Below are 15,913 nucleotides of genomic sequence, written 5' to 3'. Positions count from 1 at the left end.
GACTAAACCAGGACTAAACCAGGTCTAAACTAGGGCTAAACAAGGACTAAACCAGGTCTAATCCAGGACTAAACCAGGTCTAAACTAGAGCTAAACAAGGACTAAACCAGGTCTAAACCAGGACTAAACCAGGTCTAAACTAGGGCTAAACAAGGCCTAAACCAGGACTAAACCAGGTCTAAACCAGAACTAAACCAGGTCTAAACTAGGTCTAAACTAGGTCTAAACCAGGACTAAACCAGGTCTAAACCAGAACTAAACCAGGTCTAAACTAGGTCTAAACCAGGACTAAAGCAGGTCTAAACTAGGTCTAAACCAGGACTAAAGCAGATCTAAACTAGGTCTAAATCATTGTCATTTTACTTGTGTTATATTTTTACCGTATCGAGATATGCATCGTATCGTGGCCCACGTATCGAGGTATGTATCGGCATCGGCCACTTCTTTAATGACACCCAGCCCCGATTAATGAATAGGCCATTATTCTACTTTGTTTTGACTTCGTCTCTGTATTTGTTACGTAACAAAAAAAAAGTATGCACATTGTGAACACTGGAAACAGGGAGTGCACGTAAAAGAAACGCGTCTTGTGATGTTGACTCATTTCGCCCGCGTTACAACAACAACGACGGGAGGTTACAGCGCACAATACGAGCCATTATGCGAACACGCCAGCACTTTGAACTCTATTATGTCTTTTCTGCTTTTATTCGTGCGCGCCGAAACAATTTTATCCCGTAAAAGTCACTTCGCCGCGGCCGCCTCGACGTCACCGTTTGGTTCTTTCAAAATCGCGTCAACCCGACCACAAACCCCGCCCCCCGTCGCGTCCTCACACCCCATTGGCTCAAACCCACGCTCGTCACTCCTCCTCTCCCCGATCCCGCGTTCCGATTGGCTCCTCCCCCCCCGCAAGCCCCGCCCTCTTCCCTCAGCCACGGCGAGCCTCGGAGCAGGTAGTGTTGTCGCTCCGAATCTGTCACGGAAAAAAAAAGGATGTTTTAGCTGGATCTACCAAACGTAAGCTTTTATTCTTTTAATATCTGACTCCTGCTTTTATCGGCTTCACGTTTTTGCATTTCTGTGGCTGGATTTGGGGTGAAACTTTGCGTAAAGCGGCGTAGTTTGGCGCACGTCGCTCCTCGTTCTCGTGTCAAGTCAAATTTGGTTTTCGATAGAATTGTTAATGGGTTTCCTCGTGTCGCTTTTAATGGCGGATCGTTTGTTTGTTTGTTTATTTATTTATTTTTGTGTGTGTTTTGTTTACATTTTTGAGCTCGATCGTAGCGAGTTGACGATGGGAGTTGGACGTTTTTTTTTTTTTTTGCTGACAACTTTGAATCGCTTCACAGGGAGCGGAGGGCAACGGAACTTGTTTATTTGGTTCTTATTAAAGTCAATTATAAAAACAGGACTAAACTAGGACTAAAACAGGACTAAACCTGGACTAAACAAGGGCTAAACCAGGACTAGTTCAGGTCTAAACCAGGTCTATATCAGGACTGTATCAGGACTATGGTCACATTTTTAAACCACGTCTAAACAAGGTCTAAACCAGAACCAAACCAGGACTAAACCAGGACTAAATCAGGACTAAAACAGGACTAAACTAGGTCTAAACTAGGTCTAAACTAGGTCTAAACTTGGGCTAAACCAGGACTAAACCAGGACTCACCCAGGACTAAGCCAAGACTCTACCAGGACTAAAATAGAACTATATCAGGTCTAAACCAGGTCTAACCCAGAATTAAACCAGGACTAACCCAGGATTAACCCAGGACTAACCCAGGTCTAACCCAGGACTAACCCAGGACTAATGCAGGACTAACCCAGGACAGACCCAGGACTAACCCAGGACTAAACCAGGACTACACCAGTACAAACCCAGGACTAACCCAGGTCTAACCCAGGACTAACCCAGGACTGACCCAGGACTACAGGACTAAACCAGGACTAAACCAGGACTAAACCAGGACTAACCCAGGACTCACCCAGGACTAACTCAGGACTAAGCCAAGACTAAACCAGGACTAAAATAGAACTATATCAGGTCTAAACCAGGTCTAACCCAGGATTAAACCAGGACTAACCCAGGTCTAACCCAGGAATAACCCAGGACTAATGCAGGACTGACCAGGACTGACCCAGGACTAACCCAGGACTAACCCAGGACTAACCCAGGACTACCAGGACTGACCCAGGACTAACCAGGACTAAACCAGAACTAACCCAGGTCTAACCCAGGACTAACCCAGGACTAACCCAGGACTGACCCAGGACTGACCCAGGACTAAACCAGGACTAACCCAGGACTAACCAGGACTAAACCAGTACTAACCCAGGACTAACGCAGGACTGACCCAGGACTAACCCAGGACTGACCCAGGACTACACCAGGACTAAACCAGTACTAACCCAGGACTAACGCAGGACTAACCAGGACTAACCCTGGACTGACCCAGGACTACACCAGGACTAAACCAGGACTAAACCAGGTCTAAACCAGAGAAGTATAAATGACATGAGTTTAAATCCATCAGTCTGTTTCTGTCTTTAGTCTCAGATTAAACACGTGACTCCAGGATGAAGAAGAAGAATAACAACGCTTCACGCTTTTTTCACATTTTTATTTATACCCAACATCCAAACTCGAGTGTGTCCCAGATTTTAATTTAGAAAATCTGCTCACCCTGGTTTAGTTTCATTCACACATTAGAAAAATAAATAAATAAATAAAAGAAAACTCGTCAAATAAAATGATCTCGCTGCATTTTAAGTCATTTTCTGATCAATTTAAGTGTTTAAATCTCACACACGAGTTGATTTTTTTGCACAAACTTTCCGATTTTTTCCCGGTTGGGGTCCGCCACCTGTTTGTTTCCATGGAGACCGTGTTATCCGTGTTATCCGTGTGATCGTGTTCCCCGGGAATGTGGCTCAGGATGGTTTTACATTTCGCCGTCCGCCTGGAAACTCGGGAGGCGGTGTCACGTAGCAGAGTTACAGGTCAGATCTGGGAAGAGGCGAGTCGGCTGACAGAGAGAACGCAGGTTTTTGAAAGAAGAAAAGCTGGGTTTGTGGAACATTCCATGGAAACAAGCAGGTGGGAAAGTGACAGAGTGCAGCTTTTAAAACTGTTTAATTATAACGTGTTTGTTTGGAGTTTGGAGTTTGTTGTTATTTTGTGGTTTAGATCTGGTTTAGTCTGGACTTTATTTCCTTTGCCTGGGGTAGTCCTGGTTTAGTCCTGGTTTAGACTGGTTTAGTCCTGGTTTAGTCCTGGTTTAGACTTGGTTTAGTCCTGGTTTAGACTTGGTTTAGACCTGGTTTAGACCTGGTTTAGACCTGGTTTAGTCCTGGTTTAGTTGGTTTAGTCCTGGTTTAGACCTGGTTTAGACCTGGTTTAGACCTGGTTTAGACCTGGTTTAGACCTGGTTTAGTCCTGGTTTAGTCCTGGTTTAGACCTGGTTTAGACCTGGTTTTAGTCCTGGTTTAGTCCTGGTTTAGACCTAGTTTAGACCTGGTTTAGTCCTGGTTTAGACCTGGTTTAGACCTAGTTTAGACTTGGTTTAGTCCTGGTTTAGACCTGGTTTAGACCTGGTTTAGTCCTGGTTTAGACCTGGTTTAGACCTAGTTTAGACCTGGTTTAGACCTGGTTTAGTCCTGGGTTTAGTCCTGGTTTAGTCCTGGTTTAGACCTGGTTTAGTCCTGGTTTAGACCTGGTTTAGACCTGGTTTAGACCTGGTTTAGACCTGGTTTAGTCCTGGTTTAGACCTAGTTTAGACTTGGTTTAGTCCTGGTTTAGACCTGGTTTAGTTCTGGTTTGGACCTGAAACAGACTGGTTTAGTCCTGTTTAGACCTAGTTTTAGACCTGGTTTAGTCCTGGTTTAGACCTGGTTTAGTCCTGGTTTAGACCTAGTTTTAGACCTTGGTTTAGTCCTGGTTTAGGACCTGAAACAGACCTGATATAGTCCAGGTTTAGACCTGGTTTAGACCTAGTATAGAACTGGATTAGACCTGGTTGAGACCTGGTTTAAACCTGATATAATTCTATTTTAGCCTTAGTTTAGTCCTGGTTTATCTCTAGTTTAGACCTGGTTTAGTCCTCATTTAGTCCTGGTTTAGACCTGGTTTAAAAATTTGACCATAGACCAGAAATAGACCCAATGTAGTCCTGGATTAATAATTTTTAAAAAATTTTTAATGTAAAATTTTGTTATGTTTTCACTGTCTGAAAAAAGAAAATCTGGATTATGGAACATTTCAGGCAAAACAGAAAAATCTCTGTGGAAAAATCAGGTGCAGCTTTTAAAAACAGTTGAATTAAAATGTGTTTGTTTGGAACGTTGCCATTTTTGTTGTTTGTGGTTTAGGTCTGGTTTAGTCTAGTCCTCATTTGCATTGGCCTGGGTTAGTCCTGGTTTGGTCCTGGTTGGGTCCTGGATTGGTCCTGGATTGATCCTGGTTTGGTCCTGGATTGATCCTGGTTTGGTGAGAGTTTGGTCCTGGTTTGGTCCTAGTTGGTAATTGATCCTGGTTTGGTCCTGGTTTGGTCCTAGTTTAATCCTGGTTTAATCCTGGTTTGATCTTGTCTTGATCTTGTCTTGATCCTGGATTGATCCTGGTTTTCTCCTGGCTTGGTCTTGGTTTGGTCCTAGTTTGATCCTGGTTTGATCCTGGCTTGAGCCCAGTTTAGTCCTGAGGTACTCTTACTTTGGTCCTGTTCAAGTCCTGGCTTAGTCCTGGTCTAAATCCTCTTTTAAACCAGATTCTGTCCGGGCTTGTATAGATTTTGTTTACACAGCTTTGTTTAGCCCTGTTTGACTCTAGTCCAGGTTTTAGTCTGGTTTGAGTCCAGGTTTTAGTCTGGTTTTAGTCCGGGTTTTAGTCTGTTTTTTTAGTCCGGTTTTAGTCTGGCTTTAGTCTGGTTTAAGTTTGGTTTTAGTCTGGTTTGGGTCCAGGTTTTAGTCCAAGTTTTAGTCCAGGTTTGAGTCTGTTTTTTGTTTGGTTTGAGTCCTGGTTTGAGTCCTGGTTTTAGTCCAGATTTTTGTCTGGTTTTAGTCCGGTTTTTAGTCCGGGTTTTAGTCCACGTTTGAGTCTGGTCTGAGTCTCCTTTGAGTCTGGTTTTAGTCCGGTTTTAGCACAGTTTTCGTCCGGTTTTAGTCTGGTTTTAGTTCGGTTTTCGTCTGGTTTTAGTCCAGGTTTTAATTTGGTTTTAGTCCGGTTTTTGTCCTGGTTTTAGTCTGGTTTTAGTCTGGTTTTTAGTCTGGTTTTAGTCCTGGTTTTAGTCTGGTTTTAGTCTGGTTTTTAGTCTGTTTTTAGTCTGGTTTTAGTCCTGGTGTTAGTCTGGTTTTAGTCTGGTTTTAGTCCTGGTTTTAGTCTGGTTTTAGTCCAGTTTTAGTCTGGTTTTAGCCCTGGTTTTAGTCCGGTTTTAGTCTGGTTTTAGGCCTGGTTTTAGTCCGGTTTTAGTCTGGTTTTAGCCCTGGTTTTAGTCCGATTTTAGTCTGGTTTTAGTCTGGTTTTAGCCCTGGTTTTAGTCCTGGTTTTAGTCCTGGTGTTAGTCTGGTTTTAGTCCTGGTTTTAGTCTGGTTTTAGCCCTGGTTTTAGTCTGGTTTTAGTCCAGTTTTATTCCAGTTTTAGTCCGGTTTTAGTCCGGTTTTAGTCCGGTTTTAGTCTGGTCTTGGGTCTCTTTTACCTCTTTGCTTTGGTTCGTACAAACATAATTACACTTTGTACTTTTTGTGTTTCTATTTCTGTAAATCTGTTTTCTCAGTGTCTGATTTCTCGTCCGCTCTGGTGTTGAGTTTCTCTCTTTTGACTCTCGGAGTAGAATATCCTGAAGATAACATTTATCTGGAACATTCTGTTGTTTTTTTTGTCCAACGTGTCCAACTGGGCTTTACGTTAAGATCACACAACAACAAGTCTGTTTTATTGTTTTTGGAATAATTTGGTTCTTGTGATGTTCTTTGCAGTGATGTCGGACTAGGGGTGTATATGTTTGTATTTCTACTGATGGAATGTTCAGCAGTTACCGTGGTGACACAGTGTACACATGAGCAAAAACTGCCCCAAAAAGTTTCTAAGTAGTCTAAAAGTTCAAGAAAAAACACAAAAATGTATTTAAGATGTATATTTTCAGGAGCCTGTGATCAGTCCGAGTGTTTAGGCCAACATACAAGTCACCTTTTTATATTAGTAAAAAAGTTATTTAAAAAATTATACATTTAATTATAAAATGTAACATAATTATAAAGTTATTAAAAAAAAGATCATCATTATTATTACGATGTATAAACCATAAAAACTCTAGAGCCACATCGTCCTGTTTAATGCAGATTTGACATATTTGTTTACGTTTTACAGAAACAAAACTTAAAGGTTGTATGGAGGATTTTTTGTTTTTGTTTCAAATTGTCAGTGAAAGTTTAAAATACCATTACAGAGACGCAGCAGCTTTGTAATTATGATAACCAGAAAAAAAAAGAATGAAAATCTATCAACTGTGGACGTGTTGAGGCCAGATAAACATCAGCCAATAGAAAACGAGGCTGCCCTCTTTATCTATTGGCTGTTAGGTCGTCAATCAAACTCCCTACGTTTCTAGTGTAACTGACGGGATTTCGTGGTTTACGCGGCGGTTCTTCGAGGCTTTTTCAAACTGTCGCTTCCTCACAATTCGCGCAAAGTTTGTCGCGACGGCGGACGAGAATCCACGACCCGTTCGCCGCAAAAGAAAGTCGGTTTTTGAGGTCGCTGAACGAAGAAGAGAAGAGGAAAAGGACTGAAGACAAACTGAGGTGATTCTCGGAGATTCCTTCCAGCGACGGCGCGACTGAAACAGACGAAGGGTCTAAAAACTGACGCGTTGGTCGATAAAATATTTCTAGACAGGAAACTTCAACAGTAATTCTGAACACGCACTGGATGTAAACAAGTGTGACTCTAGAGTAAAGAGGCGGGAGGAGGTGTTTCTACTGAGGCTGTGGAGGAGGAAGGTGGTGTCACGCATGCACAACATTTGAAAAAGGACTGTCGCAGTATTTCTCTTCCCTTAAAAAATCCTCTATACAACCTTTAAAACCACATGACTCATTTGCATAAACTATAAGCACTGAAAAAACAAAACAAAACTGTGCTTTCCTTGTATCCTGATGCGGTTCAGCTTCTCTCGGACTAAAGAACATGATGATGATGTTGATGATGGTTTGTTCTTTTTCACAGTTCAGTTTCACAGATCAGACGCGTGCAGGTTTTCTCTTTATTTAACATAATTTCACTTCATTTATGTTGCTCACTTTGTTTTGGCGACTGTGTTGTGATGAAAAGACTGAAAACCGTCTCAACTTTATATTGCAGTAACCGGGACACTGCGTTTACATGCACCACGACGAAACCGGGACACTGAAAAAACCCGATCATAATGTGGATCATCATCATCGTGCACGTAAACCCACTCACTGAGCAATATAGTGATCTCTCAGGAGGTGCCAGGTGCCTCTCCTCACGCGACGCACAGCAACATACATTCAGTTTGTCGATTAAAAATGAACATGATGGATGAAATTCTTAACGATCAATTATGAATTAGTCGAGTAATTGTGCCCCTCCCTACTGTGTAACAAAAGTTCTTTTCTTTTCAGTGCTTTAGTTCTTGGTTTTAAGCAGAGTGAAGGTTTCATATGAGGCTTGTCTTGTGTTGTACTTGTGTCTGTTCAAGTCCTGGTTTAGTTCTGGTCTAGACCTCGATCATTCAGTCCTGTTTTAAACCAGATTTTGTCCTGGCTGGTGTACGTGCCAGAATAACTCTAAAACACAAATAAATGTCGAAAATTACAAAGATGGTCCCGGTTTGGTCTCCGTGGGCTGTGGTCTTGGTCTTGTCTCGGTCTCGGTCTCGGTCTGGTCGGGGGTCAGGGCCCTGAGCACCACACGGGGAAACTCAGTCCGTGGGAAAAGCTGAACTGTATGACTGAAGATGTGACAAGACACCACTGATACTCACACCACGAGATCTCACAAGACAAAACCGCCACAACTGTGCACGCACGAGAACAATTCTCATGAGATTTTTCCCCCCAAGTCTTCACATTTGGATTGTCGGTGAGCTACAACTTCTATAGTTTAAAAAAGCAGAACTAGAACGGAAACAGAAATATTAAAACAAATAAATACAAAAATGTGGGGCTGAAATTGGAACCTGAATTGTGAAATTTATCTGTTAGGAATTATGTTAAAGTCTCGTTTTCGTGGACCCAATCTCGTATCTGCTCTCGTTTTGTGAAAATTGTGTCTCGTCCAGTTCTTATGCGTTACAAGTTTTTGCTTCAGTTGGAATAAAATGGTCTTTTCTTCTGATAATCGAACACATTGTACAGTTTGTCGTGTCTGTATACATGCATCCTGAATTTCATACTTCCGGTCATCGTGCAATCCACACTGGGAAGGATCCTCCAAAAAACTGAGCATCAAACCTCCATGTTTGTTTTCCCAGTGGGATGAGTCTATTGACAAAGTCGATCTTTTCAAGTCTTTTGAACCGTATCACTTTTGTTTCTGGTTCTGATATTGTCATATTTTAGTTTTGGGATTTGGACATCGTAATTATGTGGTAATACTCACTGTATTACCACAAAAATCAGAGTTTATACTAGGGATGGGCATGATTAATCGATAATTGATCATTAAGAATTTCATCGATTACGTTAATTTTAATCAACAAACCGAATGTATGTTTCTGTGTGTATCGTGACCAAACAGGTGTGTACATGTGTCTCTGCATCAGAAGGAGCGAGACACAAACAGTGGGTCAGTCTGTAACGAACCGAAGCACAAATGTGGATTTAACGATGATTTTGTACAAGAAATTCCACACTTTCCGTTGCGTTGGGGACAAGTGTGAGTCCATGTGCACAGTGTATAAAGCAGCACATATGTTTCTGTGTCCAGTGGGAAAAAGTTTTTCCAGGTGAGAGTCGCTCAATGTGGATGACGAGGCCCCGCCCCCCTCCCCCCGTACGCTGTCCTGGTTTTGACAAACACAAATCTGGTCACACTAACCTGTATTCACCTGAGTCATGTCTTTTAATCCAACAGAAGTTGAACCACATCAGCGACACAAGAGCTGGAGTTTTATCTTCACTTAGTTTATGCAAATTAGCGATGCGGTTTTAAGTTTTGTTTCTGTGAGTTTAGTTTCAGTGCAAAACTGAATTAAACACATTATAATGTCAAACGGGCTGATGTGGCTCTAGAGTCGTTACGGTTTATATGTCGTAAAGTTGAATTTATTTATGCAGATTAGTGCAGATAGTAATAATAATGATGATCATTTTAATCTAAAAACATTAATGATTAATCGATAATCGATCGTTAATTCTTCCGACGATCGATTAAGAAAATTTCATCGAATGCCCATCCCTAGTTTATACTACAAATGTCTTAGCCGGTTTCACTTTGTGGAAACTGTGTGACCTTGCAGCATTAGGATTCGTTCGCTTGACTGTAGGCGGGTACTTTTTTTATTTAACCAATCACAGCTATTTGGTCGTGACGTATGTAATGCACGGGTGTCAGTGGTGTCCAAGTAACTGTCGGCACAAAGCGAAAGAGAGTGAACATGTCTGTCAACGATCATTGTCGTTTCTGCGAAGTGAACTTGTGAATTAAAGGTGCAATAAAAATGCAAAGATTGTATTTGACGAAGGAAGTCCAAGGAGGAGAGCGTTTGCAGTCTTCTGTCGCAGCTCGGGTTGGTTCAGCTCTTCGTTGATTGGCTGGTGTCCGAACTCGCACTTCCGGGATATTTACAAACCGTCTAGTGTTTTCTGATTCCTGATCTAGTCGCTGGAGAGAAATGAAATTGAGCGAAGGCACAAGGCGGCACCAACCTGACTACAAATTTCTCTGATCTGGCCAAGATTTTAAAACTTATATCAGGCTTTTCATTTGTTTTCAGATTTTTTTTGATCTTCTTACTAGTTCTGAATTGGTTGTATAATCTGAACAATCGCCACATATTTTTCTGTACTGTGTTTTTGTTGTACGTGCTGATGCTGCAGAGTTTAGTTTTTTTTTCTTTGTGTACTGGTTCCAGACAGTTAGTAGTAAAAAAAAGATAGTTATGTCACAGATAATAATCTCAAGACTCACGTGTTTATCTCCGCTTTGGGGTTTGGCGATGGAAGGAAATGTGGGATTGTTTTTTTTGTGTGTGTGTTATATATAAATCTATAAATAAAGATTGATTGATTTCATGACTCAGCTAGTCAGAAAAACTTAAATTTAGGCAAGAAATGTTAACAAGAAGAAGCTACATCCGTTTACCAGAGTTTTCCCTGCAACACTTAAATTGTTTTTAGATTCAGTGATACAGATTTGCTTCATTCTGAAGTCTGTTCATCTCAAACTTGGCTCCATAAACTTATTTCGAGCCCATGAATCGACCAGAGATGCTTCATTCTAGTCTAGAGGTTGTTTATTTTAAGATAAATTGTCGAGTAAAATGATCTTGCTGCATGGAACAGATAATCTCACTACTTTTAAGTCATTACCTGGTCCCCGAAGGTTTGACAGGTTTTGTATTCACCCTGTGTCCTGTGTGTCTGTCCACCTGCGATAATTCCATCATTTATAGACCGATTGTCACCAAATTTGGTCCATGGGTCAAGCCCTTGTGCCCGATGCTTCATAAAAAGTTTGGTGATGATCCGAGGTCATTTGAGGTCACATGGGTCAATTGAATGGTCATTATAAAGGATAAAGGCAATTTCGACAATTTCTGAACCTTCTGCGGCTAAAATATTCACCCAATCATCACATGAGTTGGCACACACATAATCAAGGCCCACTGGATATCACTTGAAGGTCAAGGTAACCAAGGTCATATATGCGTTTTTGGTCATAACTCCACGAAGGATCGAGCTTGAGCAGGGGTGTCAAACTCATTTTGGTTTGGGGGTCATATCTAACCTACTTTGATCCCAAAGTGTCCGGATCAGAAAACTCATGTCATATAAACCCCCAAAATAACAATAAGTTCAAATATTTGTGCAGAGAAACACAAATCTATTACAGATTTTTTTATTTTTTTATTGATGAACTGTTTCTTTTACAAAATATTAAAATATTATGAACAACCTGAAACTTTAAGAAAAATTTAATTTCAAAACAAAGTTTTAACATGAACTTGTATGTAAATAGGAATAAGTAAATTTTTCTCGGCTCCACTTTTCTCATTTTTGACATTTTTCTGATGAGGGTGTCACGGTCAACAGTCAAAACGATCGTCCTTTAAGAGCGTTTGGAAAGAGACAAGTCTTCATTTGTGCTGCTCTGGTGGGAGGGGCCACGTACAGAGAGACGCTGGAGACGCTGCTGTGATAAACACCACAGAAAATTAAAAATATTTTAATAGAAAATATAATTAAAATATTTCAGTAGAAAATCAGCCGAGGGCCAGATTAAAGGTCTTGGAGGGCCGGATGTGGCCCCTGGGCCTTATGTTTGACACCCCTGAGCTCGAGCAACGGGAGTGGTTTCAAATTCTCTGAAAAATACTATCTATTTATTTATAATTCTATGCTTTTGTATAGTAAAATATGAATAGTTTTTGAGATAATCTAATCTAATTATAACAGTTCCTTTCTCTTTCAGTGTTTGTCGTTAGAATTTCATTTCTTGTTTTTCTGGTGATACACAACACACTGATCTACAGTCACACAACTAACACACACGCAACTCATCAAACATTACATTTTGGTTCCACACTAGTAAACACAGACGTTCTCATGTGTGACCAACATCCTGTACACATACACACATCACATTGTGGATATAATGATCATGTGATATGGACTGGACTCCTCCTAAACTGTTTCTGTGGTGATGAACTGACCCACCGACGCCTCATGGGACCAGGTTGATATTTCTGATTGAGCTTATTTTCTGGTAGAGTTAAGCGTTTATCTTAAATTTTGACTGTGCTTTTTCGCAGTGTAACAGGATTAATTGTACCTGTTGACATCCGTATTAAATATTATTACGTGTAAAATGTTGTGAGGTTGTTTTAAAAAGCTGCGTGAGGATCTGTCGCTCTCCTCTTGTGTGCTCTTGTCGTGTATTGTGCTGAGTATAAAGTGTCATTAAACCCGATCTCTTGTCACTCTCTCTGCACTGCACTGTCTGGAGTGTGAGGACGGGGAGGCTGCACCTGTCACTCCGGCAGGCTCATTTTCTGCTCCACTGGGGACCAATGTTGTCCACTGTCAGGGGGAAGGCAGGTGCAGCTCTGACCCCAGGAGAGTTAGAGATAATATCTGTGATTACTAGTAGTTAAAGTTGTTGAATGGAGGATTATTTTTAGTTTCTGATTGTCAATGAAAGTTCAAACTAGTGTTATAGATGCAGCAGCCTTGTGATTATGATGAAAAGAATGAAAATCCATCGACTGTGGACTTGGTGGGGCCAGATAAACATTAGGTTGTCAGTCAAACTCTTTACATTTCTAACGTAACTGAGTCACCGACGCGCCGGGATTATGTGGTTTACGTTTGTCTCTCATGTGTTCCACACAGGCAAGACGCCGTTTACTCGACCAATGCAGCGGTTCTTGGCGACTTTTTTGAACTGTAGCTTCCTCGCAGTGTGTACAAAGTTTGTTGCGATGGCAGACAAGAATTCAATACCAGTTCGCCCCAAAAGAAAGTCAGTTTTTGAGGTCGAGAAGAAGAGAAGGGAAAAGGAGCAAAGACAAACTGAGATGATTCTTGGAGATTCCTTCCAGCGATGGTGCGACTGAAGCAGAAAAAGTGTCTAAAGACTGACGCGTTGGTTGCTAAATTACGTCTGGAGAGGTCATTTCAGTCTGGCATATCAGAAGTTGAAAATGCTGAATTTTTGTTGCCGGATGCGCCACATCAATCAGTCAGGGATGACTGTCCAGTGACGATGTTATTAACTGGAAGAAGAAGAAAAACGAGAAAGACCTGGGAACCAGGGCAGGGATTCACAAACACCATAACAAGAAATTTACGCTGTGTCATTAGCGGAGTACATACATTATATATATATATATATATATATATATATATATATACACACACACACACACATGCTGCTGCTGATCAGCTTCCAGTTTTTCACGCAGAAAATTGGTTAGTCTGAGATTCTGTCCTGACGAAAGACGAAAGTGAGGACCGTGTAGTTTTGCAAAGATTGACGTGGTTCAGACAGATGTAGTCAAGGCAGGGGGCAATTGTTGTCATGGAGACCACTCTAACTATAAAGCACTGAGGGAAACACTGCCCCTGCTGATGGATTTGTGTAATAAAAACACTAAAGTCACTCTCTTGACCGGGAAAACAAGGCACTCACAGGCCGCAGTGATGGCCTGGATTAGGGGTGTGCAAAAATATTGAAATATTGATATATCGTATTGTTTAATGTGATGATACAGTATCGATATCATGGGCTGCTGTATCGATATATCGCCAAGAGTATTTTTTGCTGTATTTACTAAATTATTTTGTTACAGAGCTACAGTTTTGTTGCTTGTTCAGAGGAAGGAAACTCGTTTATGCGACGCATTTGACATTTTACTGTTTTGACAATTAAAATGTTTGTGTTTCAGATGAACTTTGCACGAGAAGTGATTTAACAAAGACTTTTAGTATCACAGACATGAATTAGCAGTTATGTTTTATTGATCTGAAATATATCGTATTGAATCATATCGAATCGAAAGCTCACTGTATCGAGATATGTATCGTATCGTGGCCTGTGTATCGAGGTGTGTATCGTATCGGCATCTTCTTAATGATACCCAGCTCTACCCTGGACGCGTGTCAAGTATTTTTCTCCCATTAATCTACAGCGTCCAACACGGGGGCGTCTGAACTCAAATGCAAAGGCGTCCAACTAGAAGCGTCCAGTGTGTTTTTGACACTGAGATCTGAACTCAGATTAAGACTTGAGTAGTAGATGTTCTAACAGAGCAGTGCCTACAGTTAGCGTCACACCCCCAGAGAATGTTCATAGAATCAGCTGCAAATTATCACTAAAGAAAAGTCCAAACTTCATGTTATCGTCCGGGTGCACTGGTGCCACAGGCGGCTTAGTCGTGCCCCGTCACCATCATGTTTCCTTGTAAAGTTACATAAGTGAGAGTTCTGTGATTATCGCTGTGGAAACGGCCCCGACCCCTCGTAAAGTTCTGCAGTGTTTTTATGTGTGTAAAGGTCGACTCATAAACACATGTCTCTTCCTGTTTTTATTGTCTAGTCACCGGTGGATCATGTGACGTGGACACAGCACATTTTGTCTAAGAATCAATTAGATAATGGCAAACCTAACCCCACCCAAACTACTTTTACTTTTTGCACAGTACTTTTCGTGATTTAAGTAAGTAAGTCTTTATTTATATAGCACTTTCACAGACATTCACTCTATACCCTGGTGATGGTAAGCTACTACTTGCAGCCACACCTGCCCTGGGACACACTGACACAGGCGCCATCGGTCCCTCCGACCACCACCGTCATCACTCACACACACACCACTTTCATACTAGGCAATGTGGGTGAAGTGTCTTGCCTAAGGACACAATGTTTGAATTGATTGTATTTTAACTGACCTTGACTCTCAACTGTTCTGGAGACCTGGAGCATGTTTTGGGTTGATGGGGGAAACCGGAGGAAACCCATCCAGACACGGGGAGAAACATGCAAACTGAATGAAACAAAACACAACTCCAGGTCGGTTTGTGACGAGGAAACATGTCTGTGAGCAAAGAGCACGTGATGAAACACGTTTATTTAGTTATCTGAGTTTATCATTGAACCACACCTCTCGATGCGCTGCTATTTACCAACCGGCTGCCCTTGAGCAAGACGTCAAGCGCGCCTTTGATGTGGCGGCACAGAGGGATTACCCATAAATCAATCTGTTATATTTCCACGGTAACTCATCCAAGTGGCTAATGAGGCTACTGGGTTAAAGCTGAGACTGACCTGAGTGCAGATTTATCCAAAACCACTGATTTGTCCCAGTTTTATAAGAAATGTCCAGATAGAGCTGTGCAAAAATATCAAAATATCAATATGTCATATCGTTTAACGTGATGATACAGTATCGATGTCATGGGCTGCTGTATCGATATATCACCAAGAGGATTTTTTTGTGTGTATTTTACTAAATTATTTTGTTACAGCTACAGTTTTGTTGCTTGTTCAGAGGAAGAAAACTTGTTTATGCGACACATTTGACATTTTCACTGTTTGATGATTAAAATGTTTGTGTTTCATATGAACTTTTAGTATCACAGCCATGATTTATACCAAAAGTGTCAAACTCATTTTGGTCCGGGGGCCGTATCCAACCGACTTTGATCCCAAAGGGGCCGGATCAGAAAACTCATGTCATATAAACCCCAAAAATAACAATAAGTTCAAATATTTGTAAAGAAAAACGCAAATCTATTACAGAAATCTTTTTTAATTGATGAACTCTTTCTTTTACAGAACATTATAATATTAAGAACAACCTGAAACTTTAAGAAAAATACAATTTCAACACAAAGGTTTAACATGAACTTGTATGTAAATAGGAATAAGTGAATTTTTTCTGGAAAATCCTGCACTCGGCTCCACTTTTCTCATTTTGGACATTTTTCTGATGAGGGTGTCACGGTCAACAGTCAAAACGATCGTCCTTTAAGAGCGTTTGGAAAGAGACAAGTCTTCATTTGTGCTGCTCTGGTGGGAGGGGCCACGTACAGAGACACTGGAGACGCTGCGACACTCAGCACCGCAGAAAATTGCCAATATTTGAATAGAAAATATAATTAAAATATTTTAGTAGAAAATCCGCTCAGGGGCCAGATTAAAGGTCTTGGAGGGCCGGATCTGGCCCCCG

At 41.2% G+C, this 15,913-nt stretch overlaps 1 protein-coding gene across 2 annotated transcripts in view; it reads left to right on the top strand.

Moving 5' to 3' along the window:
• Positions 1 to 915: 915 nt before the first annotated feature.
• Positions 916 to 15,913, top strand: part of LOC110172316 (oxysterol-binding protein-related protein 3-like) — a 94,122-nt gene continuing 79,124 nt past the window's right edge. For both annotated transcript variants that reach the window (XM_055157659.1, XM_055157660.1), the window contains exon 1: positions 916 to 1,020. The gene's annotated coding sequence lies outside the window, so the exon portion shown is untranslated. The remainder of the gene's footprint in view (positions 1,021 to 15,913) is intronic.

Source organism: Boleophthalmus pectinirostris, unplaced genomic scaffold (genome assembly GCF_026225935.1).
Source record: "Boleophthalmus pectinirostris isolate CB_2022bp ecotype Guang Dong unplaced genomic scaffold, ASM2622593v1 HiC_scaffold_21, whole genome shotgun sequence".
Classification (NCBI taxonomy): Eukaryota; Metazoa; Chordata; class Actinopteri; order Gobiiformes; family Gobiidae; genus Boleophthalmus; species Boleophthalmus pectinirostris.
Note: the sequence above shows the minus strand (reverse complement) of the source record. Positions and strands in the feature narration are given on the sequence as shown.